Source organism: Cricetulus griseus, chromosome 10, assembly GCF_003668045.3.
Source record: "Cricetulus griseus strain 17A/GY chromosome 10, alternate assembly CriGri-PICRH-1.0, whole genome shotgun sequence".
In the NCBI taxonomy this organism is placed as follows: domain Eukaryota; kingdom Metazoa; phylum Chordata; class Mammalia; order Rodentia; family Cricetidae; genus Cricetulus; species Cricetulus griseus.
In genome coordinates, this window is record NC_048603.1 from 13,253,016 (window position 1) to 13,263,535 (window position 10,520).

Genomic DNA, 10,520 nt, shown 5'->3' on the forward strand with positions numbered 1-10,520 from the left:
ACAAAAGGAGGAGAGCTGGGGGGGGGGGGGCAAAGATTGTAAAGGATCCTGGAAGTGACACAGATGAATTCAGACGGAGAGGTGAGTGGGGAAGATGCAGGGGAAGAGATGCTGAGCTTGCATACCTTTGTGAACCTCTAGGCCTGCAGCATCCCGGGAGCTCTGCAGTCCTCACTGCTCAAGGGTTTCTAGAGTAGCTTCACTGCCTGGCCTGCCCCATCATTGCCGGCATTTCCAGCTGTGACTGAAGTTCCCAGCTTCTAACCATGGTCCAGACCCTCTGGAGACCAGGTTCTGTCTAGGAGACTGTAAGACATCTCTTAGAACAAAAGACATTTGTAGAACCCAGAAAATTCCTAAGTGCCAAGAAATGAAAAACTGTCACCCTTGCTATCCTAGAAATGCTGACATTTCAGAGCTCTGTGCTGGGACCTAGGGACAGAGACTACATATGTATTTTTTGAAAGATTTTTTTTCATGTATACAGGTGTTTTGCTGACATATCTCTGTACACCACTGCATGCCTGGTGCCTGCAGAAGCCAGAAGGGGCCATTAGATCCCCTGGGACAGGAGTTACAGATGGCTATTGAATGCCATGCGAGTGCTGGGAATCAAATCCTGGGTCCTCTGGAAGAACAGTCAATGCTTTTAGCCACTGAACCTTATTTCCAGCCCCTAAATATGTATTATCTCAGGCTACCCTGTAAGAGCTCTAGTAAGAACCAGAAAAGGTCAGTCATACCAAGTGGACAGCTTAGTTAAGAATTGCTTAAAAGCAGCCTGTGAGGTCAGGGTTATAGTTCACTTGGTGAAATGTTTGCTTACTCACTCGGATCTCTAGATTTCATCGCAGCACAACATAAGCCAGGCTTGGTGGTATAATCATGCCTATCATCTCAGCACTTGGGAGGTGGATGAGGAAGTAGTAGGCCATTTCTCTCCTGCCAGCCAGTTCTCAAATAACCACCCAGATGCTCAATATTACTTATACGTGCCCAGCCAATAGCTCAGGCTTGTTACTAGCTAACTCTTACACTTAAATTAGCCCATTTTTCTTATCTATGCTTCGCCACATGGCTCACGGCTTGCTACCTCATTTTCTACAAGTCCTGCTTCCTTGGTGGTTGGCTGGTGTCTCCCATACTCTGTCTGCCCTTCCTCATTGCAGCCTCCTCAGTTTGACTGTCCTGTGTAACTTTATCAGTTTCTTCATTAACCAATGGGAGCAATACATATTCACAGAGTACAGAAGGATTATTCCACAGCAGAGGCAGTACAGGGATCCAAGATCATCCTCAGTGTCTTCATTCATTGCTTGTCTCATTGCTGTTAAAAAAATATCCTGACAAGCTGGGTGGTGATGGCGCACGCCTTTGATCCTGGCACTCAGGAGGCAGAAGCAGGTGGATGTCTGTGAGTTCCAGGCCAGCCTGGTCTACAAAGTGAGTTCCAGGACAGCCAGGGCCATGTAGAGAAACCCTGTCTTGAAAACCAAAACAAAAAACAAACAGAAAAACAAGTGCTCGACAAAAGAAATTTAAGGGAGAAAAGGCTTATTTTGGTTTGTAGTTCTAGGATGCAATCTGCCATGGTGGAGTAGCCGTGAAGCAGCTGGTTACATTGTATCCATAGTCCAGAAGCAGCCGGTCACATTGTATCCATCCACAGCTGGTTACATTGTATCCATAGTCCAGCAGTAGCTGGTTACATCGTGTCCATCTGCGGCTGGTTACATTGTATCTGTACTCCAGACACGGCTGGTACATTGTATCCATATTCACAGCTGGTTACATTGTATCTGTGTTCCAGACACGGCTGGTACATTGTATCCACAGTTGGGGGATAAGTTGGTTACATTGTATCCATACTTGGTAATCAGCTCCTGTTTGGCTGTCTCTCTTTGTATTCAGTTCATCACTAAGACCTAGGGTATGGTACCATACATTTTTAGGGTGAATCTTTCTACTTCAACTGGTTCCTTTTTAAATTTGGGGTTCTGGGGATCAAACTCAGAGTCCCATGCAGCCAAGAAAGAGCTCTACCACTGGCCATGGGGGAGGAGCATCTTCGGGTCTAAGTTTGTTCATGAAGAAGGCTGACCACATGGAGCAACCTTTGTGAAGTCATCATGAGGAGACCAGCATTTTAGGAGAACTGAGGCATTTAAAAATGGCACATCCTGTCATTCCACTCAATGTTCCTAGCCAAAGACTAACCTGGACACTAAACCCATCAGACTAACACCTGGCGACAAAGGTGACTGTGGTCCTTACAGACACAAGGTATACAAGAGACACTAAAAGAAGGCTTTGCTGTATGAGGGGCTGTAACAGCCTAATATTCCATTGTGCCTAATGCAAGAGCTCAAGGAAAAAAATAACAAGTTTATGGATTTGTGTGTCTTTTTGTCCTGTGAGATATACATGGGACCTGGAACCTATTGCTCCAGAGACAGACCTGAGTGGGGCAGCAAGGGAATGAAGAAAAGACAGAGAGACACGCAGACAGAAAGCTGAGATCGGTGGTCTGGCCTCAATGTGTTTATTATATATGGTTGAACTGGGAGTCAGTTATTGTGTACTGCTGGGCAGGAAGGCAGGGTTGTTGCATAAACAAGGAGGGAGGATTTGTGGTACACAGCTGGCTCAAGGAGGCAGAGCTGGCTGCTCTAGGTAGGAGAAGTCTGTGTAAGAAAGAGATCGGTCTTCAGGCCAAAGATGGGGGTGGGACATGGTGGCCATTTTCTTGCACATTGTCCACACTTGGGCTTTGCCAGCCTTCTGAGAGGGAGGCTGTAGGGTCCTTGGCATGGTGGTGCTATGTCAACAAAACATAGTGCCTTTGCTGCCTACAAAAGTGAAACCCTTTATCAGGCCTTAAACGGGTTGTGGGCTGACTGTGGCAAACACTGGTATTCACTCCACTCTATGCTGACAAGGGGCAAGCTGCAAATGGGACAGGAAGTTGGTGGGATGGCTACTAGGAGCCTCTAAAACACCACCCCCTTTTTCAGTGCTGGGGAAGTGAACCTAGGACCTTGCACATAGTAAGGCAAGTATTGTAGCTGTGAGGTATGTCCATAGCCCACATTCAATGGATCCAACCTTCCATTTCCATCTAAATGAAGCAAAAAAGAAAAAGAAGAGAAAAAGAAATGTCAATAGCGATAACTGAAGATATGCTCCATTGCCTAGTGTGTACAATGCCCCGGGTTCAATTTTTTACTCTGGAAAAAAAAAGTTAATTTTACAAAAGAAGTTGGTAAAACAGGGTGGGCATGATGGCATGTGGCCTGTAATTCCAGGCCTCAGGAGGCAGAGGCAGAAGGATCAGGATTTCAATGTCAACCTCAGTTCTATAGTGGGTTCAAGGCTAGCCTGGGCTACTTGAAACTGTCACAGAGAATGGATAAACAGACAGGGCTAGAGCTGTACCTCAGTTGGTAGAGTGCTTTCGTAAAGCATCAGCCTCCATCCCCAACACTGTATGGCCTTGGCAGGTAAAGGCAGGACTGTCAGGAAATTCAGGACATTTTCAGAAAGTTCTAGGCTACCCTGGGCCACTTGGGACCATGTCTCAAAAAAACAAAACAGAAACAAACACACTAACAAAGAGTCAATAATGTGTTATGCACAAAGATGTTTCATTTCTTATTGTTCAATTATTGAGAATAACTTTGATGTCCTACTAGGAAAGGATTGTAAAAGTAATGGAGACATTGTGCAGACCTCAGAGAGACCAGTTAAAAAAAAATACAAGAGACATTGATATCAAATCATCTATTTAGTGTGTTGTCAACTTTATTAAAAAATATGTAAGGAAGAAACAGCATAACGTTACCAACCATCTCTCTTCCCTCGGTGAAGGGTCACAAGTGTTTTATTATGGCACCTTCTAAGCTCGCTACATTAATTATAATGAAGGCAGGAGAAATTAGTGCTATTTTTAAAATAGAAATATAAATAATTTCTTAGAGCATACATTCCGGGAAAGCTCCGGCTGGGAGGAGGAGAGCAACTGTGGTTTGTCCAGCTGATTCCTGTTTTAGCTGCAGTTTGGATCCACGTGGAACAGTGTGGTCACTTGTTCAGAATTACCCATGATGCTTCTTAAAAATGCATGCCACCGAGTCCCCCAGGTTGGCTATCTTCCATCCTCCATTATTTATTCATTTAGCTTGAGACTTACTGTGTAGCTCAGACAAACCTAAAACTCCTGATCCCCTTACTGTCACCAGTCAAGTGCTGGGATTACAGGACTGTGCCATCTCTCCAGCCCCAGGTGTTAGCATTTTAACAGGTTTTGTCCATTTGAAATGGAGCCTCCCCACACACACATACAAACCACCAACAAAAAGTGTGATGGTGTACACCTGTAATCTCAGAGCCTGGGAGGCGGAGGTGAGAGGGTCATGGAAAGTTCATGGCCACTTAATGAGCCTAGCCTAATTAGTGAGGTGAAGTTCAGGCCACTCAGCATGCACAACATAGTAAGACTTTGTCTCCAAAATTAAAAAAAAAAAAAGAGGAAGCCAGAGAGACGGCAGCTCACTGGATTACAGGACTTGCTTTTCAATTACAAGGCACAGATCTTGTACCCTAGAACCCATGTAAAAAGCAGGGTGTCAGTCAGGTAGTGGTGGCGCACGCCTTTAATCCTAGCACTTGGGAGGCAGAGGCAGGAGGATTTCTGTGAGTTCAAGGCCAGCCTGGTCTACAAAGTAAGTTCAGGGTTACACAGAGAGACTCCGTCCCGGTTGCTGGCTTCCAGCTTTACTGCAGATCTAGTGAGAGACCCTTCGCAAGGTAACAAGGCAGAAAGTGTAGAGCAGGACACCTGGCGTCCTTCTCTGGCCTCTGTGTATATATGCAAAGGTGCATACACCCACACAGAGAATAGTTAGCTTAATAAGAAGACACCCACCATAAAGAGAAAGAAAGGCTTTAGACAACACACACACCAGTCTCGTCCCCTGCCCCCCATTGTTTATACCCTCTAGTTCTTTCCAGATGCTGGAGTCAGGATCCTGTGTCTCCTTCCTGGGTATCAAACCAGGGCCTTGCACATGGTAGCTGGTCACTCTACCACTGAGCTCCACTCTACTTACTCCTGTTTAGCTTGGTACTCACTAGTTAGCTCAGGCTGGCCTCGAACTCATGGCAATTTTCTTGCCACAGTCTCTGAACCCTAAGATTATAGGCATGCACTCCTGTGCCAGCTTTAACATTATTAAAACCTCTTTATTATTGCTGTTGTTATTATTCGTGTGTGTGTGTGTGTGTGTGTGTGTGTGTGTGTGTGAGAGAGAGAGAGAGAGAGAGAGAGAGAGAGAGAGAGAGAGGAGTTGTTTCTTTTTGGGAGGAATGGTTCAAGACAGGATTTCTTCTGTGTATAGCCCTGGCTATCCTGGAACTCTGTAGACCAGGCTGGCCTTGAACTCACAGAGATCCACCTACCTCTGCCTCCTGAGTGCTGGGATTAAAGACGTGTGCCACCACTGCCCTTCCACCTTTATGTGGGTTCAGGAATGGAGCTCAGGTCCCACCAGGGTTGTGTGGCAAGCATCTTTACCTGTTGCTGAGCCATCTCCCTGGTACCTGGCTTCCTTTTTTTTTTCCCTCTCTCTCTTTCTAAATAAAAACTTGCTAAATTGCCTAAGTTGGCCTCAAATTTGTGGTCTACCTGCCTCAGCCATCCAAATGCTTAGATTAAGCTACGACAGATATGATTACTTTTAGTCAACCTCGAGGTTTTCTTTACTGAGTGAAATAGGGAAAAGATATCCAGCACTTTCAGCTGCACCCTGACTCAGAAAGGGGCGGCCTAGAAGGACCTTCCAGCTCTGAGAAGCTGTGACTTGTCAAGACCCAGAGCAGCTGTGACAAGCTCTGAGATGTCCCAACAGCACACAGTTAGCTGTCGGTGAAATTCAACACCACAGAGGGCAATGGTTCAAGGTATTAGCCCACACTACTTCCTGCTTCCAGAGTTGCTCATAGCTTCTTAGGAGAAAAACTGAGCCATTCTGGGAATGGCTGTGTCTGGATACACACGGGGCACTGGGGGGTGGGGTGGGTAGGGCGGGGCAGGGAATGTAAAAAAAAAAAAAAAAAGCACAGGAACTGTGTGAAGCTCTCCTTGGACCCTCCTGGAAGAAAGGGTCACATTCCATTCCTGGGCCTTCAGGAAGCGATCTTTACCCGCTTTCTTTCCTTGAGAGTAGGCCTGTGGTGGGGCCTAGTGCTGGGTGCATGAAGGTAACAACTACCGTTTGTGCTTACTCATGGTCCCGCCCTGGCAAAGCTGGAGTCTCCTAGGGGTGGGGAATGAGGTCTGGCCAGGGAGAATGCCTCTAGCTCAGCAGCAGGCAGCCCCAGGCATCCAGCAGGAAGAGGCAGGCTCCAAGAAGCAGAGGGCTGGGTGGAGGAGGTCAGGCAAGTCCCTCTTTTCTCCGCTGGGGGATGGGAGGGGGCGGGGAAGGAGCCGAGGGGGGTAGAGGGGTTAGCCCTCATCCAGAAGGAAAATCCGTTAAAGGAAGGTTTGCATCCTTTACACGGCGTGCAATTAACTCCTAGCAGATGCCACGGATTCGCAATAGGAACGGACAGCGGGGGAGGAAGACTCTGACAAGCGCGAGATTCTTGTGGGCTTTTTAATTTAATTTTTAAAAGAAACAAGAACAGTTGCAATTATAATTGTGGACCTTTAGTGACGGTGTCTCCCAGCAACAAGCCAGATCGCGCTGCTCTATCCCACCCTCTTCCTGGGCAGAACGAACCGGAAGGTGTTGCAACTCCATCCCAGCCCTGGCCTGGCCCATCCGTGTCCTCTTCTCGACTCCAAGCCCCCTCATCCTGTGACTGTCCCCTGAGCCCCGCTCTCCTTGGAGTCATCTCAGCCTCCCTGAGGCTCTCAGGGTCCTGGTTCCATCAGAGCTAGGCCTCCTCCTGAGTTCCTGCCCTCCGTAGAGTGGCTGTGCCCTGGGAGGAAGGGAGGTGCCAACAGAAGGGGGAAGGTGGGGAGCCCCAGGGCAGGGTGGCTGGAGGTAAGCAATGCCTGGACACCTGCCAGAATCAACAGGCCACCCCTCTCCCAGGCACAAAGGGTTCTCTGTGAGGACACTCCCAGACCTATATGGAATCCTGGAGGTTCATATTTCTTAACATGAAAGATGCCCATTCCCAGCCAGGCCTGGGTGTGGCCTGTGGTTTGAATCCTGGTGGGCGGGGCTTGTGGACTCCCAGTGACCCATCTGGATGGTGTCTGTCCTTGCTAAGAGCTGGTCTTCCCAGGAAAATAGAACTGCAAGAGAAGCTGTCTGCTGGCCTCTGGACTGGGCCTTCTAGTGTGGACTCCTCCCCCCCCACACACACACATCTCCCCAGTGTCTGTCTGTCTGTCTGTCTGTCTGTCTCTGTCTGCTCTCATATGAATGCGTGTGCATGAGAGAAGATCTCTAGTCAGATTACACCTAGCCTTCTCTTCTACTTCAAGCCATTGTCACAGAGAAGCAACAATAAACCAGGACTCAAAGAAAGTGGGCTGTGAGTGTGCAGTAAGAACCTGTGTTCAGGGCCGGGCGTTGGTGGTGGCGCACGCCTTTAGTCCCAGCACTCAGGAGGCAGAGCCAGGCCGATCTCTGTGAATTCGAGGCCAGCCTGGTCTCCAGAGCGAGTTCCAGGGCAGCCTCCAAAGCCACAGAGAAACCCTGTCTCGAAAAACAAACAACCAAACAAGAAGAACCTATGTTCATGGGATGCATCTCTCCACAATGACTAAGGTTCCTCTGGGTACCCGTGGGGATGGACTGTCCAGGAGGTTGCTCAATCTTCTGTGGACCTTGTGGGCTTTTTGTTTTCAAGTGAAAGAGTTGGAACAAGGTATCTCAGGTCTCTTCAGTTCTCAGCCAGGCCTCAAAGCCATAAGAATGGACAGCCAACCACCAAAACCTGTTGCCACACAACTCCGACGCTTGGCTTCATTGCTTCTGACCCTGCAACATATACCTTGGGAGTGGCTGGTTATATAGTTCCTCTCCGGACTGCAAATGAAGCAGGGTCTTTGACCATGTGGCCTCTGTCTACCCTGAATGTTTGGCTGTCTGAACTACAAAGGAGACATTTGGTTATTGAATAAATCTTTCTTTTTAAAAAATTTTATAGGTGTATGGGTGTTTTCCCTGCATGTATGTCTCTACCATGTGTGTGCCTGGTGTCTGCAGATACCAGAAGAGGGCATCAGATCCACAGGCCCTGGAGTTACAGACAGTTGTAAAACTGCCATGTGGATGCCAGGAATTGAATCCGAGGCCTCTGGGCTTTTAATGGCTGAGCCATTGCTGCAGCCCCAGTACAGACCTTTTTTGGGCACCAACTCTGGGCCAGTAAATGAAACCTTCAGTAGCCAACTCTCTGTGGCTTACACTGGAAAAGATACAATCCCTGCCCTGTACTGGCTTGCTACAGCACCCATCACAGGTCCTCAGTCTGGGTGGCCTACAGAAAAGAAACACTGTTGGGCAGTTCTGTGGGCAGTTGTCTGCGGGGTCATTTGCTCCTGACTGTGTGGGAGGATCTATCTGTTCAATGCCTTTCTGGGAGCTCCTGGTCCCTCAGGGTATGGTGTTCCTTGGCTTGTGGGAGAATCACCCAGGTCCTCTGTTCCAGCTTCACAAGACTGTCTTCCTGCCTGTGTGTTTGACTCTGCCTGAATTTATTGTTGCCATTTTTTGATGTTTTGTTTGAGACAGGGTTTCTCTGTGTAGCCCTGGCAGATCTGGAACTCACTCTGTAGACCAGGCTGGCCTCAAACTCAGAGATCCACCTACCTCTGCCTCCCAAGTGCTGGGATTAAGATAGGCACCACCACACCCAGCTGGATTTTTCTTTTTTTTCAGGACAGGGTCCTTGCATAAGAGCACATGTTAGTGATGTCATCCTAACCTGATCATTAACCAGGACCATTTCCCTGAAGTGGTATCTTCTGGGGTGGTGAGAGTTAGGGTTCCTGCTTGCCGTTTTAGGGGTGGGAGTGTAAGTTGTTATGGAAGAGAGTGTTGTCCCCAGGGGACTCCGTTTTTGCTTCTGACAAGTCTTCTGTGAACTCCTTGGATTGGTGAAACCAGGTCACGTGTCCACTCCTCACTGTCATGCTAGCTAGGAATTTAGTCTCTTACCTGGGGGCAGAGCATGGGAGGCAGTGTGGGTCCCCCCCCCCCCCCCGTGCAGGAAGAACATTCCAATGGCCCATCCAAACATGGCCACACGGCAACAGACTGCTCCTCTGAGCAGGGGTGAGGAAGGTTTCTTCCCTAGGAATCCCTGAGCAGGGATGAGGGCAGTGGCTTCACCTTCTGTCCTCTCCTGAGTGTCTAGGTTTCTGTGGTGCTCATGCGGGGGAACCAGCCTCTCACAATTCCTAAGTGCTTCCTATTTGCCAGGCTACATTCTGCCTTTCCCATTTACTTACTGGCCATTTGTGGAGGGCACATGTGTGGAGCTCGGGGCTGTTTCTCTTCCTTCATCATTTGTTCCAAGGATCGAACCCGGGTAGTCACAGTTGAGAGTGATTGCCCTTACCTCAGCCATCTCACTGACCTGGTTTTCTAATCTCTTGAATTGCCTTTTGAAATCCTTTACAACAAGCTCTCGAGATGGGATGGCTCCCCCTCTCCCTTCACAGAAGGCACAGAAAGAAACAGGGGCTTGCACTGGCAGGTGAGAGAGGTGCATTGGAACCCTGGAACATCCATCTCAACTTTTCCACAGTGCTCAGGAATGGATGGAAAAGACGGCAAAGTCTTCCTAGCCACTATTCATGGATAGTAGGTGAGTGTCACAAAGCCGCTGTCCTGCTGCCCACCTGGCAGCTCCACAGAGCTGTGTATCCCTGAGCTGAGATGGTTGTGCACACAGCTGCCTTGCCTCTTGTAGGCACTCTGTCCAAGAGCTGGAGAACCCTGAAAGGGGGAGGGAGAATGCACTGGAGGGCTGGAGACCCGCCTGGTGCTTCTGCCTGCCCGTGTAGGTGGCTGAGGAGGGACTACGTCAGAGGGCTGGCTCCTGAACTTCTGACCCGCTGGGTGTTCACAGATGGCTCTCTGCAAGGGCAGGAAGGGCCTCACGCTGGTCCCTTGCCAGGGTGCTGCTACACACAGAGCCTGGACTGTTCCCTCCCAAGCTTCTTCCCTGGGGACCTGGGAGAGGCCATGTGGCTGACAGAGCAGACCCTTCTAGCTGAGCTGCTTTGGGATGTTCCTGCCACATGTCTACAGGCAGAGACCTGGGACCTCTGCCTACTCAGAAGGGGCCCTGTGGTCACACTCCGCCCCGTGGCCTCAGATGTTGGACAGCTGACTTTTCTATTCCTTTGGAGAAAAGGTGGGAAAATGAGCAGAAGGAGGCAAAAATATGAAAATATTCCCACAGCCCTATGACTGCCTGCAGAGAGCCCCTGCTGCCTCTGGCTGGTAGAGCTGGGTTTTGAGTCTCACCATACAAAGTGCAGAGCAAGCCTTCAT

The 10,520-nt window shown here is 48.9% G+C and overlaps 1 long non-coding RNA gene across 1 annotated transcript; it reads left to right on the top strand.

Annotated features, from left to right (window-relative positions):
- Window positions 1–6,098: 6,098 nt before the first annotated feature.
- LOC113837394 lies at window positions 6,099–8,158 on the top strand. Its single transcript, XR_003487965.2, has 2 exons — window positions 6,099–6,258; window positions 6,580–8,158. It is a non-coding gene; the product is annotated as an uncharacterized LOC113837394 (long non-coding RNA).
- The last annotated feature ends 2,362 nt before the right edge of the window (window positions 8,159–10,520 follow it).